Genomic DNA, 21,423 nt, shown 5'->3' on the forward strand with positions numbered 1-21,423 from the left:
GCATATTCAACACCAAGGTACAGTGAAATTTTTTGACCCACAAGACGCATGCGACTGGCTGGACAGGAATCCATGAGAAATTAGCAAATTTTAGTCAAATGTTTTTTCAGTTGCACCGGTTGTGCCTTACTATGATAGATACCTACATTTTGATTGGCTCGATGTGGGAAGAGTGCTGGATACTGCTCTGTAACAAGCCAGACCTGAGTTGCGGTAGATTGCTGCTTCAGAAATGCTGGCATCTATGTCACCTTTTCTTTTTTCGACATTAGACAGATGTTTGGCTGCTACAACCTTACGCCACTAGGTGGTGTCAAAGTATTCAATATGCCTTATACACAGGTGTTTACAATTCTATGGCCCAAAGCATATTTCCTGTCGTATCATGGCAGCATACACCTATGGGGGGGTGGCTCCACCTCCGCAACCTGATAGGACCGTGTGACTATTAAATCTTGAGAAGGCCCCTGCCTCAGTATTCTCCTTTTTTTCCTCACCTGACAAGACCGGACATCACCCCTTACCGCTATCGCCCCAGCCAGGTTCAAGCCTCTCCTGGGTGGAAGTCCTACCTGTACAGCCTCTAAATGAGCTTGACGGAGGAATCCCCACTCTGATGGTCTCAGGGGTATCATTCTTATTTTACAAATCTTAAATAGATTTATCATGCAGCGGCCTCTAATCTGTGTTTTTTTTCCAAGGATCTGTGTTCTTTCCACTTGCTGAGCTCTGTAGTTCCTCTCTCCTCTCTCTCCGGGCGCCGAACGTTCAGGCACTTCAGCGCATGCGTGGGCGGCCAGTACCTTGCCTCTCCATCTGTTTGCCAGCTTCCAAGATGGCGCCGGACGTCGCGGGGCACTTCTGTGAATGCGCAAGATTACGTCGGCGCTGCAGGCGGCGGGCGGCAGTGAATTAAAAAATAGCACTTTCCACTGTGTACTGTGGCTGCTGCTGCATTTCAAATAAGAACATTTTCAGACTTTTTCGATCGTTTATTGCTACATCTTCTTCCTTGTTTCCCTCAGAGCTATAAGGTCAGTTTTTCTTAGTTTCTTGGGTATTCTTCCCTTGCAACTCTGCATATCTCCCTACCTGCCTTTTTGCACATTGACTTCCGTTCGTTTTTAGGAATCACTCCTCATGGAGGCCACTGCCTCAGCAGACCATCGCCAGCCTAATAGGTAAGAGGGGTCGACTTGGTAAGTACGAAGAGGAAAAAAAGAGCCTGTCACTAACATTGTCTAAATTGCACAGCCCTATCAGGTCATCCAGATCATCGCACTCAAGACGCTCAAGAAGGAGCTGCTCAAGTCACAGACAAAACCGAGACCATGGCAGAAGCCGTTCAAGGTGCAGGGAGAGTGGAGGTCACAGGAGGAGTCGATCAAGATCCTACACTCGACATGGCCACTCCTACCACAGGAGATCCCCTACGCACAGGCATTCTTCTCGTGCTCAGAGCCTCCGTCCATCTGGGAATTCATGCTGGATTTGTGGCGCAATAGCACTTTCAGATAGGCTGGCCTGTCGTTCATGCTTCAATGAAGCAACCAAAGACAGGGAATTAGAACCTAGCAATCCAGCCAAAGAATCACCCCTCCAAATCGCAGGGCCAGAAACTAGCAGACCTTTGCAAGGTACCTCATCTGCTGCTCCTTCCTCATCAAAGGTGTCGGATCCTCTGTCGGATAACGATGACATAGACACATCTACTGGCTTCGACTTCCCACTGATCGAACCCTTCATTAAATCAGTGGAGGAAGGGATCGATTGGGTGGAGGAAAAAGAAACTCCTCAAAAAGTGAGGAAATATTTTCCAAACCTCAAAAAAGATCCAGAGACCTTCCCATTTATTGATGAGCTTGAGGCTCTAATTAAAGAGGAATGGCAAAAACCGGAAAAGAAGATCAGTCTAACAGGTTAGCAAAGCTTTACCCCCTGAAAGAGCCTAACATCACCTCATTGGTGACTCCGCCAGTGGTGGACTCTTCTCTGATGCGTCTTGCCAGACACGTGACACTCCCAATTGAAGATGCAGTTACATTTAAAGATGTGCTGGATAGAAAAATCGACTTAGATCTTAAAAGATCCTACCTATTGGCAGGGGGTGCATGTAGGCCAGCTGTGGCACTAGCAGCTCTCGGTAGGGCTATTTCCAACTGGTCCTCCAATGCCGAGACATTGGTATCAGGAGGAGTGGAGCAAGAGAAAGTAATCCCAGCCCTCCAGGAACTGTCTCTCGCAGGCGATTTTGTCGCAGAAGCCTCTGTAGACATAATAAAATCTACATCAAGGGCAATGCTGAGCTCCGTAATAGCCAGAAGGGAACTTTGGCTGAAGCCCTGGTCAGCAGATCCATCCTCGAAGTCAAATTGGTATAAGATTCCCTTTGAAGGGGTGAATCTCTTCTGAGAAAAACTAGACTCTGCCATTTCAAAAGTTACCGGTGGAAAACCGGGTCTTATCCCTTCGGAAAGAAGGTCTAAACAGCTAAGGCTGCCAGCCTCCAGGCGAAACCTTCCAGACAAATATAGGGAGGCAAGATCCTATAGACCTGGCAGAGAGTATAGGAGGAACTGGAAGAACCCTCAATCATCCTTCCTCAAGCTCCAGAAAGCTAAGACCCCTACCACAGGGGATCAAAGTCTTTTTGAAGGTGCGCCTGCCCAACCAGCTGTAGTAGGAGCCAGGCTCAGGTGGTTCAAGCAGGTATGGGCGGAGGCAATAAAGGATCCATGGGCAGTGGCGACTGTCCAATTCGGCCACAAATGGAGGTTTCCGAAAGCAACCAATGGACCATTTCCGTGTAACAAAATAACCGGCATCTATAGAAAAGAGGTTGCTACTGAACGAATATGTTCAAAGTCTCATCCAGAAACAAGCCATAATGAAAGTTCCACTACCACAAGAGGGAAAGGATTCTATTCCCCTCTATTCCTGGTAAAGAAAAAAAACAGGGGACCTACATCCTGTCATGGACTTAAAAAGACTCAATCACCTAATCCAAGTAGAAGCATTCAAAATGGGGAGCCTGCAGACAATTCTCCAGGCCATCAACATAGGAGATTGGATGCTCTCCATTGATTTACAAGACGCATACTTGCATTTTCCCATTCACACCTCATTTCAGAAATGTCTCCACTTTGTAATAGGCCATCAACAGTTCCATTTTCAAAGTCTCCCGTTCGGAATCTCCACCGCTCCGAGAACATTTACAAAAGTCTTACTCCCAGTGATAGCCCTATTAAGGGAACAAGGCCTAAGAGTTCACCACTATCTAGATGACATCCTTCTGCTTGCAGACAGCCGAGACTCCCTCCTACTACATCGAGCAATCCTAATCTCCACCCTACAGAAATTCAGGTGGCTGATAAACTGGGGGAAGAGCAGCCTAAGTCCCACGCAGAGAATGATCTTTTTGGGCACAGAACTGGACACCCACCCCAAACACGGTAGAACTCCTGGAAGAGAAAATTCCCATCCTGAACCAGAAAGCAAAGAGACTGCTCACGGCCATCACAATTCCCACCAGGGAATGTCTCAGTATTCAAGGGTCATTCTCAGCAACTATTCCGATGGTCCAATGGGTCCAATGGAACACCAGGCCTCTTCAAACATTCTTTCTAAAACAATGGAATGGTGTGTCAATGACCCAGCCAATAGTGATTCGGAAGGAGGTGAAGCAAACACTCTGGTGGTGGACCAGATCACACAATCTAAAGAGGTGCAAACGCATAGTCCTTCTTTCTCAAGAAGTAATCACCTCGGATGCCAGCATGGAGGGATGGGGAGCACACTACTGTCACCACGCAGTCCAAGGTCATTGGCCATTCAAAACACACAATGAGGTTTCCAACATATTAGAGATGAGAGCGGCATTCAAAGCACTACTAGCTTTCAGCCCCTTCCTGGGAGGGAAGGAAGTTCTACTGAGAATGGACAATCGAGTGGCAGTGGCCTATATCAACAGGCAAGGAGGCACCAGGAGCCGCTCCATTTTGTAAGAAGTCCGACCAGTCTTCGAATGGGCACAGCTGAATCTAGCCAGTCTGAGGGCAACATATGTTCCAGGTGTCCAGAAACAAATAGCCGACATCTTGAGCCGAGAATTCGTATCCAACCACGAGTGGGCCTTAAGCCACCAAGCTTTTTCCCTGATAACAAAAACTTGGGGGGTTCCAGATATTGATCTGGCAGCGACACCGAACAACACGTTCAGTGTCAAGTGTCAAGTGTCAGAGGTACCTGGCGAGAATTCCCTTTCCTTCGGCAGAAGACATGGACTGTTTGCAACACAACTAGAACTTCCGCCTAGGCTATGTTTTTCCACCAACACCAATCATACCGAGGCTTCTACTCAGACTCAAGAACTCAAGGTCTACAGTAATAGCAGTCCTGCCCTTTTGGCTGAGGAGGCCATGGTTTACAACCCCGCTTCAGTTGAATACAGCAGAACCATTGGCGCTTCCCATGACAGCGGATCTACTTTCTCAGGGACAACTCCTCCATCCATACCCGGAAAAATTACACCTGACAGCCTGGATACTAAAAGGGCTAGGTTCATAGCTCACGGCTGCTCCCAGAAAGTGATAAACACTCTTCTTCAAGCCAGAAGGGCTACCACCAATAACACCTACAAGAAAGTCTGGGACATGTTCCTCTCAATCGCACAACAAGCCTGGGACCCTTCATCCCGAACAGTTGCTCAGATCCTGGAGTTCCTGCAGCTAGGTCTCGACAAAGGTCTTGGGTCAAATACCCTGAAAGTGCATGTATCAGCTCTATCAGCTATAACAGGTGTGAAGTGGGCACAGGAGCCTCTTATTTCTCAGTTCCAGAAGGCCTGTCTAAAATTAAGACCTCCCAGAAAACCCTCCTTTCCAACTTGGGATCTTTCGGTAGTGCTGGATTTCCTATCCCGTGAACCATTCTTTCCAATTGAGGGAGCTTCTCGTATGGATCTAACCCTCAAAATCACCTTCCTGATAGCGATTACATCAGCCTAATGGGTCTCGGAAATGCATGCACTAATGGCAAAAGAACCATACCTAACCATCTACCCAGACAAGGTAGTTCTGAAACCTTTCGGATCGCTTCATCCCGAAAGTGGCATCCTACTTTCATTTTAATCAGGAAATATGCCTTCCCAATCTTTCCACAGAACAGGGGAACCCACATCCACTTGATGTCAAATCCAATATTCTGGCCTACCTCTCAAGAACCAGTAACCTCAGGGAAGCGGAAAATCTCCTAGTTATCCCTCACGGCTCTAGAAGAGGACAGGCAGCAACTTCTCTCACTATCGCAGCATGGCTGGTAAAAGTCATAAAGAGAGCTTACTCGCCCTAACCAACCTCAAGTAACTGAGGGCTTAAGGGCGCATTCTACAAGGGCGATGGCGACTTCCTGGACGGCCTACTGCAAGGTCTCTTCAGAAACCATCTGCAAAGCAGCCACATGGTCTTCAAAAAGCACTTTTATATCTCACTACAAAGTGGACTCCGCTAGGCTGTCCACGGTGGAATTCGGGAGAGCAATTATTCAGTCCAATTCCTCGATTCCTTGTAAATAAACTTCTTTCTGCTCATACTCACCCAGTTTTGTGAGTTATTCCCCATAGGTGTATGCTGCAATGATGCGACAGGAAAACTGAAAATTGTATACTCACCTTCCGTAATTTTCCTTTCCTGTTGCATCTCATGGCAGCATACAGATGCCCACCTGTCTGAGGTGAGGTATCTATATACTGAGAATACTGAGGCAGGGGCCCTCTCAAGATTTAATAGTCACGCAGTCCTATCAGGTTGCGGAGGCGGAGCCACCCCCCCCCTGCCCCCATAGGTGTATGCTGCCATGAGATGCAACAGGAAAGGAAAATTACGGAAGGTGAGTATACAATTTTCCGTTTGCTGCATGCTCCATTTGAATTGACTAAGTGGAGCTCCCTGGAAACTTCAAGAACAATATACACAGTCTTGTCGGACTATTCTATGTAGGGAGATCTTCTAGCAACAATTTTTTGATTGTTTTAGAAGTTTGAGAGTATAAGCTGCATACCGGACAATGATAGTTTTTGAGTTTTTTTAAACTTTTTTTGTTTTTTTGCCAGTTAGCTCTGGTATAACAGCAGGGGGGGGTATGTGTTCGTTACATCTTTAAGGGGGAAAGTTATTACTCAGTTCCCGTTCCCCATCTAGTGAAGGCTGCTATTCACTTAGTGGAGAATGTATTCATAGAGGGTTTTGGTTTAACCATAAACCTACATTGCACCATATATATACATTTTTTGCAGGATTATGGCTAACAAAATTAAGTTGATGTCCTGGAACGTGAGAGGGTTAAATGGCAAATTTAAACGGGCTGTGATGTTTCAATATCTAAAAATTGCAAAGCCGCATATCATCTTCCTGCAGGAGACCCACCTGGATGGTAGTAGAATTTTAGCTTTACGCAGATCATGGATACAAAGGGCGTTTCATGCCACATATTCCACCTTTGCTAGGGGGGGTTTCAATATTAATTAGTAGGGCGATTTCATGCACGATCCAACAGGTGGTCTCTGATCCAGGGGGACGTTATGTGGCACTGATTCTGGATTTATGCAATTGTAAAATGCTTCTGGTTAATGTATATGTCCCGCCTCCCTTTTCCATCCAATTACTATATGATTTACTGGTGAAGCTGGCACCGCATGTACACCTCCCGCTTCTGTTAATGGGCGATTTCAATGCCACATTGGAGGCCAAGGACTCCTCCAACCTGGGGGGGTGGGGGGGGGATCAGTGGACTTGCTGTCCTGGGCCACAATGGCTGATTTAACCGAGATATGGAGATCGAAAAATCCGACACAAATTTTTTATCCGCACTTATCTCAGTGGCATCACTCATCAGCCAGAATCGACCTGGCATTTGGCAATCCGACCATGTTGTCTTATGTATAGGGTGTGGAGTACCTGGGCGGGGGGCCTCTCTGATCATAGCCCCCTTCAGGTCTCTTTGCTCCACCCGATGGGTAGGGGTGGTATAAATGAAAAAAAAAACTTACATTTTTTGAAAAAAATGCCTTTTCTTTGTTTCTGTCATAAAATTTTGCTAATTAGTAATTTTTCTTCATAAATTTGGGCCAAAATTTGTACTGCTACATATCTTATCTTACATATCTTCAGTATCTTCAGTATATCAGGTGTATCTCATTTCTTGAGACACTAACAAGTCAGGAAAGTACAGATACCCCCCAAATGACCCCTTTTTAGAAAGTAGACATTCCAAGGTATTAAGTAAGTAGCATGGTGAGTTTTTTTAAGTTGTAATTTTTTCCCCACAATTCTTTGCAAAATGAAGATTATTTTTTTTTATTTTTTTTTACAAAGTTGTCATATTATCAGGTTATTTCTCACACACAGCATATGCATACAACAAATTACACTCCAAAATACATTCTGCTACTCTTCCAGAGTATGGCGATACCACATGTGTGAGACTTTTACACAGCCTGGCCACATACAGAACACCAACATTGAAGTAGTACCTTCCGACGTTCTATGAGCAAAAATGACATCTCATTTCACAGCCACCTATTACACTTTTGAAGGCCCTGGAGTATCAGGACAGGGGAATTGCCCATAAAATGACCCCATTTTGGAAAGCAAACACCCCCAACGTATAATCTGTGAGGCATAATGAGTGTTTTGAACAGTTCGTTTTTTTCCAGAAGTTTTTGGAAAATGTGGAAAAAAATGAACGCATTTTTTTTTTTTTTTACACAAAGTTGTCAATTTATAAGATATTTCTAACACATAGTATGTATATAGCAAAAATTACACCCCAAAACACATTCTGCTACTTTTCCCGAGTATGGCAATACCACATGTGTAGGACTTTTACACAGCCTGGTCACATAGAGAGGCCGAACATTGAACTAGTACCTTCAGGCATTCTAGGAGCATAAATGACATATCTCATTTCATTCCCTCCTATCACACTTTTGAAGGTCCTGGAGCACCAGGACAATGGAATTACCCCCAAAATGACCCCATTTTGGAAAGCAAAAACTCCAACGTATATTCTATGAGGCATGGGCTGCAAATAGGTACTTGGGTACTCTGATGGGCTGCAGATAGGTACTCTGATGGCCTGGTGACAGGTACTCTGATGACCTGTTGACTGGTATTTGGGTACTCTGAAGGGCGGTGATAGGCACTCAGGTACTCATATGGACTGTGACAGGTACTCGGGTGCTCAGATGAACTGTGACAGGTACTCGGGTAAACTGTGACAGGTATTCAGGTACTCAGGATGGATTGAGACAGGTACTTGGGTACTCTGATGGGCTGGGACAGGTACTCGGGTACTCTGATGGGCTGCGACAGGTACTCGGGTACTCTGATGGGCTGCGACAGGTACTCGGGTACTCTGATGGGCTGCGACAGGTACGCTGGTACTCTGATAGACTGTGACAGGTACACTGGTACTCTGATGAACTGTGACAGGTACTCAGATGGACTGTGACAGGTACTCGGGTACTTTGATGGACTGTGACAGGTACTCGGGTACTCTGATGGGCTGTGACAGGTACTCGGGTACTTTGATGGGCTGTGACAGGTACTCGGGTGCTTTGATGGGCTGTGACAGGTACTTGGGTACTTTGATGGGCTGTGACAGGTACTCTGATGGACTGTGAGTGACAGGTACTATGATGGGTGGTGACAGGTCCTCTTTATTGGTGGGGGGGAATCAGTGTGATTGGTGTACACTGTAAGCGGTAACGATATGTTACCGCAATGTCCTCCTCACACACGATCGGTGTGTGAGGAGGAGAACACGGTAACATCTCATTACCGCGGTTTGTTTACATTTAGTGAACGGCTGTGAAACGATCACAGCCAATCACATGGGTAAACAGCCGGCCAATGGCTGCTTACCAGCGCCAGTGACGAGTAGTGTTCCCAGGAACACGCCGCCACCGTCGTGCACAGTGGGGGTGTAACCATCTGTGATCGGCCGTGACTTCATCACGGCCGATCACGTGGTAAACAGCCATACCCAATGGCTGTTAAACCCCCCCCCCCCAGTGGCGAGTGGTGTCTCTGTGACACGCCGCCACCGAAGGAACAGGGATTCCCTGTTTAAATGGGAGGACGTCATATGACGCCCTCCTGCCACAATAGGTGCGCCGCCTGGCCGTCTTTTGACGGCCGGCAAGTGGTTAAAGACCCGACAGACATTTTAGCTGAATTTCAGAAATACTTTTCCACGCTGTATGCCCCGGTAGACAATATGATGTGGTGGCCTTGGGAGACATGGTGGATGGTCTGACCCTTCCTAGGTTATCTGATGAAGATAGACTAGCACTAGATGCCAAAATCACGAACAAGGAGGTGACGGTGGTGATTTTTGCATTCCCACCCAATAAGGCACCTGGGCCGGACGGGTGCCCAGCAGACTTCTATAAGACCTATGCTGAACAGCTGGCCCCAAGACTTACGACGCTGCTAGAATACTGTTTACAACAGAAAAAGTTACCGGACTCTATGTTAGATGCCTACATGATTTTATTACTTAAACCTGGTAAGGACCCTGTAGAATATTCCTCCTACCGACCCATTGCCTTGCTCAACATGGACCTTAAAATTTTAACTAGGGTCCTGGCAACGAGGCTGGCAGCAGTAGTCTCATCTCTGGTGGATGTAGACCAGACGGGATTCATGCCAGGCAAGTCAACTGACACTAATTTGAGGAGACTGTTCACCCACCTGGAACTACCTAACCTAGACTCATTTTCTAGAATCATTGTCTCAATCGACATTGAGAAAGCTTTCGATTCAGTTGACTGGCATTTCATGCAGGCAGTCTTAGAACGCATGGGGTTCGGCCTGTGCTTTCGCAATTGATATCCCTCTTATATAGTATGCCACGGACGGCTATCCGCACGAGTACACATACATCTGAATATTTTTCAGTGAGCTGAGGTACACGTCAGGGGTGTCCTCTATCGCCCTTCTTATTTGCACTGGTGATGGAGCCGTTAGTGGTGGCGTTGAGAGCATCGACAAGGGTTAAAGCAATCAGGGTAGGCAATATAGATGAGGGATTGGCACTGTATGCGGATGATCTCTTAATATTTCTACGAGACCCGGAAGATTCACTGGTGGTGGCCCTTGATATAATGAACACCTTTACTATATACTCAGGTCTTAAGGTCAATTGGTCCAAGTCCTCCATTTTGCCTTTGAATTCGGAAGCCAGAGCTAAAGCGAATCCAAATTTGCCATTGAAATGGGTTTCCCAGATTACCTATCTTGGAATCAAAGTAACGGCAAATGTTCTGGATTTCATGTCCCTGAACTTGGAACCACTCTTAACCTTCTTCAAACAGAAGGCGCAGATATGGCAAAAAACTCCCATTGTCCCTGATAGGCAGGATTAAACTTGTAAAAATAAAAATTCTCCAGGTTATCTTATATTTCTTGAGGAATGCTCCGGTGTGGATACTAAGGTCTTTTTTCAAGAAACTGGATGGGATCACCAGCTCATTTTTGTGGGCCCCTAAAATGCCAAGAATAGGCCTGAAAGTACTGCAGGAGCCGTGGGGACAGGGAGGGTTGGCTCTCCCGGATTGGCGCAAATACTATTTGGCAGGACAAATGGTCTTTCTGAACAGATGGTTGGTTTCAGATGCGGGAGACTTGGCCACAATTCTGGAAGCGGCTCACTTGGGTTCCTATGAATCCCTTTGTTTAGCCATCCACAGAGGCTCAAGGAGTGAGCTCCCTCTCACTAACTCTATGAAAGCTACTATTAGAGCATGGGAAGAGGCAGTGAAATTGGCCTGTCCTAGTTTTCGGGGAATTTCCCCATCATCCCCCCTGTGGATAAACCCGAAGTTGAAGCATTTTTACACCATGGAGGACATAATGGGATGGGTGAGCAAAGGAGTTAAGCTACTTAAAGATATTACACGGGATGGTGAACTTTTGATGTTTAATGACCTTAAGGCCAGACATGACCTCCCAAACTCCCAATACTTGCAACTAAGGCACGCCTTTCAGGCGCAATTCAAGGAGGTGAAAGTTGAATCATTCCCCTCTAGGCTAGAGGACACACTAATGACAGAGGAATTATCAAAGGCTTTATCAGTGACATATAAAGATTTGTTCAAAACTAGCCCCAAGGCACTAATTAAATGTAGAGAACAATGGGAAACAGAGGTGCCTGGAATACAGGGTGAGGATTGGGACTGTATGTGGGAAAAACCTTTTCAGCATCTAGTGGCAGCAAGGGATAGACTTATTCAGTTTAAATTTTTACATAAGATATACTATACCCCAGCCAGACTGGCCTCAATATACACATCTGTTTCTTCAGAGTTCTGGCGATGCTCGGCCGCTTCGGCGGACACACATCATGTGTTCTGGAGCTGTCCCCAGATCCAACAATTCTGGTCTGGGGTCACTTCCTGTATAACAGAGGTGCTGCAAGCTCCGGTACCTTTGACTATTGAGGTGTGTCTCCTGGGGCTAGTGGACGAGGTAGTGCCATCAATTTTCAGTTTGGTTCAGTTTGGTGTTGTGCCAAATGTATATGTGCTGTATGTCAAAATTGTTCAATAAAAAAAAAAAAAAAGGATTTAAAAGGAGACATAGCTGTATGCCCATTTGTCCAGCTGTGCCATCATACATCGTTGTGCGCTGGCCGGCTAGTGGTTAAGAGTGTTGGAGGGAAGCGAAGTTTGCAGTTGCTCCCGACCTCCAATGCTATGGAGCCGAGTGGGGGCTTTTATCGTGGGCCCCTCCCACAAATTGCCGGGGTTATGGCAGCTAGCTGCCGCCATAACCTCAAATTAGCGACGTATAATGACGGCGGGCAAAGCGGAAGTGGTTAAAAGTCATACAGGTTCCTAATAAAACTGAAGGAGATGATTTTGACAGTCTAGCAGAGGTGGTATGGGGAGATTTTGGTAAGTCTGTTGTAGGTCTGTAATTATAAAATATATTAAGAACCCTAGCTCTACACTGCATAGATGTTGCTAGACCATGGCCCATGGGGCACGTGATCCAACTTTACTGCCTGGTGCCGGGTCTAGCAACACCTTTCTTTGCCTAGAATAATTCTGTGTCTTTATTACAATGTATTTTGCAGATTGGTTTATAAACAATCTTTAAAGAGTCATCATGGGGAAAAAAAAAGTGAGAGTCATTTAGTCCCATGAACACAGAACATTCAAAAGAGATGCGCAGGTAGCACCAGGTGGCGTGATATTCTTCCCAATGCTACCCACTGTCAGAGCTGGGCTCAGCCCTTCCTGCTCTGAGCTGGCCGCTCAGCTGTCGGCTAATTGCCAGCTCCTATCTCTCCACAGTTACTCACCTGTTGATGATATCCTGCTCATCAGTTCTGCCTACTTAAGCCGTCCCAGTCCAGAGGAGCTCTGCCTTTGCCTTGGTCACATCACAGAAACTATGTCCTGCAATCCTGTTCAAGACTTGCTTTGCCGACATTCCTTCTGGCTCCTGATCCTGCTTGCTGTTCCACTACATTGATCTCTGACTTCTGGCTTGGCTGACTATCTGTTTTGGTTACCAAACTTTGGCTATATTTTGACGTTTGTTCTTTTTACTTTTATTATTAACCACTTGACCACTGGGCACTTAAACACCCTTAATAACCAGACCAATTTTCAGCTTTCGGTGCTCTCACATTTTGAATGACAATTACTCAGTCATGCAACACTGGACCTATATGAAATTTTTGTCCTTTTTTTCACACAAATGGAGCTTTCTTTTGGTGGTATTTAATCACCGCTGGGTTTTAAATTTTTTGTGCTATAAAAGAAAAAATACAGAAAATTCTGTAAAAAAATGAATTTTTCTTCATTTCTGTTATAAAATTTAGCAGATTAGTAATTTTTTCTTCATAAATTTTGGCCAAAATTTATACCACTACATATCTTTGGTAAAAATAAGTACAAATTGGTGGATATTATTTGGTCTTTGTGAAAGTTATAGAGTCCACAAGCTATGGTGCCAATATCTGAAAATTGATCACACCTGAAGTACTGACGGCCTATTTCAATTCTTGAGACCCTAACATGCCAGAAAAGTACAAATACCCCCCAAATGACCCCTTTTTGGAAAGAAGACATTCCAAGGTATTTAGTAAGAGGCATGATGAGTTTTTTGAAGTTGTCATTTTTTACCCACAATTCTTTGCAAAATCAAGATTTTTTTTACTTTTTTTTTTTTTTTTTCACAAAATTGTCATATTATCAGTTTATTTCTCACACAGCATATGCATACCACAAATTACACCCCAAAACACATTCTGCTATTACTTCCGTGTACGGCGATACCACATGTGTGAGACTTTTACACAGTGCGGCCACATACAGAGGCCCAACATGCAGGGAGCGCCATCAGGCGTTCTGGAGCACCCAGGACAATTCTGACATTTCTCTCCTACATGTAAAAATCATCATTTATTTGCTAGAAAATTACATCGAATCCCAAAACATTATATATGTTTTTTTAGCAAACACCCTGGAGAATACAATGGTGGTCATTGCAGCAATTTTTCGAATGCTTTTTTTTGGAAAAAAAAATGTTTTGTGCTTAAAAAAAAAAAAAAAAAACACAGTAAAGTTAGCCCAATTTTTGCATAATGTGAAAGATGAAGTTACACCGAGTAAATCGATACCTAACATGTCACTCTTCAAAATTGCACAGGCTCGTGGAATGGCGCCAAACGTCGCTACTTAAAAATCCCCATAGGCGACGATTAAATTTTTTTTTTTACTGGTTATATGTTTTGAGTTACAGAGGAGGTCTAGGGCTAGAATTATTGCTCTCGCTCCAACGTACGCAGCGATGCCTCACATGTGTGGTTTGAACACCGTTTTCATATGTGGGCGGGACTTACGTATGCGTTCGCTTCTGCATGCGAGCACATGGGGACAGGGGCGCTTTAAAAAAAAAAGAAACATTTTTATTGTTCATTTTACTTTATTTATTTTAGTTTGACATTTTTTTCCCCAAAAATAAATTTTTTGATCACTTTTATTCCTATTACAAGGAATGTAAACATCCCTTGTAATAGGAATATGGCATGACAGGTCCTCTTTACAGTGAGATGTGGGGTCAATAAGACCCCGCATCTCACCTCTAAGCTGGGAAGCCTGAAAAAAAAAAAAAAAAGATTCTGGATTTGATAGTATTGGCGAGTCGGTAGAAGCACCGGAGGGCGGCGGGAGGGGGGGGGGGGGTGTCTATGGCTGGGTATTGCAGGGTATCACCGACTATGGCTGGGTATGGCTGGGTATATCAGAGTATGGCTGGGTATCTCAGAGTATGGCGTTGCAGAGTATTGCGTTGCAGAGCATTGCAGGATATTGGAGGGTGTTGCAGAGCATTGCAGAGTGTTGCACGGTATTGGCGGGTGTTGCAGAGCATTGGCGGGTGTTGCAGAGCGTTGCAGAGCATTGCAGGATATTGGAGGGTGTTGCAGAGCATTGCAGAGTGTTGCACGGTATTGGCGGGTGTTGCAGAGCATTGCAGAGTGTTGCAGGGTATTGCAGAGTGTTGCAGGGTATTGCAGAGTGTTGCAGGGTGTTGCAGAGCATTGCAGAGCGTTGCAGGGTATTGCAGAGTAATGGCAGGGTATTGCAGAGTATTGCAGAGTAATGCAGGGTAATGCAGGGTAATGCAGAGTAATGCAGAGTAATGCAGAGTAATGCAGAGTAATGCAGAGTAATGCAGAGTAATGCAGGGTAATGCAGAGTAATGGCAGGGTATTGCAGAGTTTTTGCAGGGAATTGAGGGGTTAATTTTCGGTGAGCAGCGATGTGGGCACTGCAGATGCAGCCCACATCGCTGCTGACACCGATCTCCTCCCCCTCCGCTGTTCCGATCGGTACAGAGAGGGGGAGGGAGGAACCGGCGTCATTTGACGGAGCGATCACGTGGTCCTGTGGACCCGGCGGTCACGGATGCTCTCGAGTGCGCGCCCCAGGGGAATTCTGGGAGGACGTCTTATGACGGCCTCCCACAGTTAAGAAACCGCCCTAAAGCCGTCATTCGGCTATAGGGCGGTTATTAAGTGGTTAAACAAGTGTGATTTAACTGTACTTCTGTTTCGGCCTGATTTCATGGTTTCTGACACCCACATAGTTTCTGCACTCGGAGGCTCTCATGTAATTATCAATGAGCACCAATGATTTGTCTTTCTAAGCAACCATTGGCCATGCATGAATGATGGAGGAGGCCATTACCACTGAACAGCAATGTTTGCAGGGGGCATTTATCACCTATGCTGCAGAGAATACTGACCACCATACTGCAGGGGGCCACTGATCATAAATGCTGTAGAAGGCACTGACTGCCAAACACCAATATTGTAAGGAGTATTGCCCACTACCTTTTCAGTTATTGAGGGCCAACCACCACCTTTAAAGGGGACACTCCCTACTGAATACCAACATTTTAAGATGCCCTGAACACCAGTGTTAGGATGTACTTGATATTTCGGGTGCTGCTACTGCCATTGCTCCTAAGGAAAACCGCCAGTGAAGCCTCAAGGCTTCACAGCCAGTTCCCTGCTGCGCTTTCTGAATGGCCCAGTGGGAGGGGAAGGAGGAGGGGCCCACAGCAAACTAGACTGGAAGTGGGAGGGGGTACCTGTCGATAACAGGTACCTGCTTCCCCCTGAAAGGTGCCAAATGTAGACACTGGAGGGGGAGAGGAGTCAGATAAGCGGTGCTTCCACTTTTGAGTGGAATCCGCTTTAAGAGTTACTTGTCAATAGTTGCCCCGCCCCTAAACACGCCCCTCGCTAATTATATCATGAAATGATTGTTAAATGTTTTATGCAGAATTAAGTTACAAAAAGATAAATATTAACGACAACAACTTTAACAATAATAACATAAAGCATATTTCATTGATCTGACTGTGATAAATAAAATATGGATTGGCTACTGTAGGTACTGTGCCCCAGTACAGTGAGAAAAAAAATCATATGGAATGCATCTGGAAAAGCATCTAAAATGTGCATGCAGAAATCTATCTGGAATGGATCAGGAGGACTTAAATCCAGCCTCCTCCTCCCAAAAAAACAAAACAAAAAAACCTCAGAACGAAAAGTGTGTCTAAAATGCACAATGTGGCACTACAACAATGCAATGGTTCACAATGGAATACATGCATTTCCGTTTTGAAAGAATGCATGGGAAACCGCAAAAAGTAGCGCAAGCACAACTTCCTCAAATTGTGCTGCACCAAACCGGATGCTACTGCGGTTACCATGCAGCGTTGGTGGCTGCAATTGATGCGTTTTGGGTGCCATTACAAATGAATGGTTCCTCATGCATCTCTCAAGGGCAGCACATTCACTTGTGCAGAAAGCTTGCCCTGAAAGCCCTTTTACAGCAATGCATTCTAGTGTCAACTGTCCCAACACTATTCAGCAATCTGTGCAGCGTCCCATATAGGAAGGTAGGAGGAGAGGGGGAGGGGGTTCACTCAAATAAGACACTTTTACTGAACAGAAGTTAGTTGCCCTTTCTGCTTCAGCCATCATCAGACCAGAAAAAGTATGCCATTGACATGAGAGGTTGTAGTGCAGAGGAAGAAATCGCTGACCTGAAACGAGCTTGCAAACATAGTTCTGAGGCTGGGTTCACACTAATATGAATTGGATGTGGGGGTTTCTCCCCATCCAATTTGCATGACAGGAGACTGTGGCCGGCTCTCAATGGAGCTCCGTGTCAGCAGCGATCCAGTTTGCAGAAGGGTCCTGTCCATCTTTGGCTCCATTACAGGTTTGAATTCGGGCAAAAATTCGGACCCAATTCGCCCCTGAAATGGAGAACAGGGATGCATCGGAGCCCCTGCTGTAACCCGTGGCTGCAGCTAGCGTGAGCCCAGCCTTAATGACAACACGCCACATAACTGAACTCTAAAGACGCCACTATTCTTGTTGCACAGAAGTTTCTATGAATGGTAGCTATGGAGACAAGAGCTTGCAATCTATGACAACGACCTACAGTTTAGTAGCTAATATAAGAACAGCTCTGTCTATTCTGATCTCTGTCACTCTGTTATTTTTAAGTGTGTCCTGTAGACAGAGCATGTCAAGCCGTAGCTGTGCTCCCTGGGGATATGCCGATCGCCCATCTGTGCTGTTGCTGGAGGGAGCCCAGGCGACCATGAATGAGGGACCTGCAGATTTGGTCATTGTGAGTGAGACCATCCCACACCATCTCCCCTAGGGACTGGGACCCCTTCTCTCCTGAGGACAGGGACCCCCCCATCTCTTCTGGGGACAGGGACCCCCTCATTTTCCCTGGAGGCAGGGAACCCCCCATCTCAAGACCCTATCTCCCCTGGGGACAGGCACACCCATCTCCCTTGGCAATGGGGACTACATCTCCCCTGGGGACAGGCACACCCATCTCTCCTGGGGACAGGAATTCTGCCATCTCCCTTGGCAATGGGGACTACATCTCACCTAGGGAACCCATCTTCACTGGAGACCAGGACCACACCTGCCCTAAGAACAGGAACTTGATCACCCCGAGTGTGCCAACCTCATCGCCCTGCCTGCCATGTGTCCTGTGTAAGGGCCCTCCTGTGAACGCTATTATCAGCACTTCAGCCCACTGTGTGCTCCCCCTACATGGATACATGGGATAGATTAGAAGGGATGGAGGCCCAGAGTATTTCCTACTGAAATCGCAGCAGAGCACCTGCGTGGGAAGACCGATATCCCCTGTCTGATCTTCTGATCGTCTTTTTCACACATGAAGCAAACGGATAGAGGGAGAGTGAAGAAAAAAGGCAGCAGTTGGAGTATTTGATGGCATTCCTTTAGTGTGGGATTTGCAGCAAGCGCAGGCACGCTGCGGTGGTGAGAGCAGTTGGTCTATTGATTGCGCGGGAAGACTCACAACCCCTAAACTGGCAAGATAACGTACAGAACAATGTGTGGATATGTATGCGAGTATGAACATAGTTATACAAATACATTGTTCCATACATTATATATCTTCCCAGTTCATCATGTTCATTGCTTTGAATCGCATATGATAAAACTCTGTATAATTTTGCTTAACTGTCCATGTATCTCCTTTGGTCTTTGTGTGAGATGGTCGGACTTTGACAGGTTGGCGCTTTTGGCAGGACACTCAGCATGCGCTTTTTTTTTTTTTTTTACCTCAGAAGGTGGCTGAGGTGTTGGGATAAGCACCCTCTCGAGTACTGTTTAAGCACAAATAAAGTTTGTTGTTTAAATCACCCCAAAACACTATTATATAAAAAATAAATAATGATATATGAACATTTATAATGACCGACCCACAGAAATGATATAGGCTCTCCCACGCCAATAGGGCCGCCAATGTAAAGACACATAGAAAACCATTGTTATCTCTCTGCATTCTTGGCTCCATAAAACATCATTTAGCTTGATTTGGAGAGGGGGAAAAAAAAACGCAGTTGAGCGTGTTTTACCAACCAAAGTGGGAAGGAACACAGAAGAACTCACACATGGGGCTCATTTTTCTCTCATGAGTTAGCTGAGGTGTTGACATAATCTCCCTTTGGTTACAGTACAAGCACAAAGTTTTTCTTGTTTAAAGCATATTAAAAATCATTCGTACATAAACACTTTTATAAACCACATCTTTCTGTAAGCACAGTGAACAACCCTCAGACCTCTATCACTTCCTCACCATTATGGCTGCTGACGCTGACTGCAGAGACACATAGAAATCCTCTGTTTTCTGTCTGTCTTATTCACACACACAAAAAAAAAAAGTGGTTGAGCCGTGGTTAAATCACCACCAAGCTGTGCATGAGTGCTCGCTCATACCAGAACAAGGAGCAAAACATTAGTGTTTGGTGGCAAAACCCTTGTTGGCAATCGCAGGTCCGATATTTCTTGTAGTTGGGTGAAATGTGCAGCGCTTATGGGATCATATAAACCATAACAAATGATATAAGCACAAAAAACATGAATCGTATAAATGATGTGCTCAAAAATATTACAAGCAGTCCTCTATTATGACTTGTAATGTCTATAAATAGAGGAACTTGATGTCCAAAAAAAGTCCGTGACAAACTTCAGTCATGTGTGATGATAATCCTCAACCACATGTGGATATGATATAGTGACAGTCTTTAACTTCAAATATGTATGATGTAATAACAGTTGATAGTAGATCCACCACCAAAGACACCAGAAGCTACTTACCAGGGTGTACACCTAGTGAGTAAATCAAGCTTTGTGGTATAAAATACCAAGGGGATTAGATGCTCTATCCATATATGACCTCCAGATGGACCTCTGAACAGGTGTAAGGTATGGATGGACTCAGTAGATATAGGCAGTCATCCCCACCATTAAAAGAAAGAGGAAGGCATATAGCGTAACACCGTATGGAAATTTTAATACATGAAAAGCAAAGGAAATACACTCACGTATTTAGCAGTAAAATCAAGCGCTTGTATAAAAGAAGACAGTGGTCTCAGCATATCCCACTGATGCGTTTCGACTTATAAGTCATCATCATTTCTTGTAGTTTGCCACCAAATTTGTACACATCTCAGGAGGGATTTTGTCCCACTCACTAAAATTTTGAGGCTGAAGTTTGGTAACTTGAACCTTGAGCTCCCTCCACATATTTTCTATGGGATTAAGGTCTGGAGACTGGCTACGCCACTCCAGGACCTTAACGTGCTTCTTCCCATCTTCAGTGTTCTGGCTGAGGGAAGAAGGTTTCAGATGTGGGGTATCAGGTAGCAATATGCCATTTCATATATAAAAAAAAAGTAAATGCTCGCATAGCATAAAACCAGATAATGTGAGTGTATACCTGCGTTTTTTAAAATAAATTTAAAAAGGTTTTATCCAAGATTTTACAATACCATCCATTGGCCCCTCAATGCCACAAAGTTAGCTTGTACCTTTAGCAGAAAAACACCCCAAAAGCATGTTTCCACCTCCATTCGGAAAAGTGCTGTGAAGTATAGCCAGTACCGCCACCAATATAATCTCTGGCCGCTTACCAGCACTTCAGGTCCCTATTAAATGGGACCCAGAAGCACAATGGTTAATCAACGAATTGTCGGACAAGATGGCAGGGATGCGATCACCCACTCTCAGCAGTGGGGTATCAGGTAGCAATATGCCATTTCATATATAAAAAAGAAAAATGCTCGCATAGCATAAAACCAGATAATGTGAGTGTATACCTGCGGTTTTTTAAATAAATTTCAAAAGGTTTTATGCTATGTGAGCATTTTCCACCTCCGTGTTTGACGGTAGGGATGGTGTTCTTGGGGTCATAGGCAGCATTCCTCTTCCTCCAAACAGGGTGAGGTAAGTTGATGCCAAAGAGCTCAATTTTGGTCTCATCTGACCACAACAACTTCACCTAGTTCTCCTCTGAATCATTCAGATGTTCATTAGCAAACTTCAGACAGTCCTGTAAATGTGCTTTCTTGAGCAGGGCACCTTGCGGGCGCTGCAGGATTTTCAGTCCTTCCCAGAGTAGTGCGTTACCAATTGTTTTCTTGGTGACTATGGTCCCAGCTGCCTTGAGACCATTGACAAGATTCTCCCGTGTAGTTCTGGGCTGATTTTTCACCGTTCTCATGATCATTAAAACTCAACAAGATCTTGCATGGAGCCCCACACCGAGGGAGATTGACAGTTATTTTGTATTTCTTCCATTTGCAAATAATCGCACCAACTGTTGTCACCCTTTCACCAAGCTGCCTGGCGATGGTCTTATAGCCCATGCCAGCCTTGTGTAGGTCTACAATCTTTTCCCCCGACATCCTTGACCAGCTCTTTGGTCTTGGCCATGGGGGAGAGATTGGAATCTGATTGATTCTGTGGATAGGTGTCTTTTATACAGGTAACAAGCTGAGATTAGGAGCACTCCCTTTAAGAGAGTGCTCCTAATCTCAGCTCGTTACCCATATACTAGACACCTGGGAGCCAGAAATCTTGCAGATTGAAAGGGGATCAAATACTTATTTCACCCATTAAAATGCAAATCAATTTTTTAAAAATTAGTTTTCCAGGTTATTTTTGTTGTTATTCTGTCTCACTGTTAAAATAAACCGACCATTAAAATTATAGACTGATCATTCCTTTGTCAGTGAGCAAATGTACAAAATCAGCAGGGGATAAAATACTTTTCTTTCCAAACATCAGGGGACATAGAGCCATAGTAGTTACTATGTGGATTAATAGGCCAACTTTAGGTGATGGACACTGGCATGCCCTGAGACTAGAAGTGCACTCCCTATATTACCCCTCCCATTACCGGGAGTACCTCAGTTTTTTCGCCAGTGTCTAAGGTGTTGGTCACGAGCAAAGATGTGCTGTGCTAAGCTCCACTGGAGCAAACTTTGCTGGGGCTAA

This window comes from Lithobates pipiens, unplaced genomic scaffold (assembly GCF_037356315.1).
Source record: "Lithobates pipiens isolate NorthernLeopardFrog02 unplaced genomic scaffold, aLitPip1_a1.2 Scaffold_1, whole genome shotgun sequence".
NCBI classification, from domain to species: domain Eukaryota; kingdom Metazoa; phylum Chordata; class Amphibia; order Anura; family Ranidae; genus Lithobates; species Lithobates pipiens.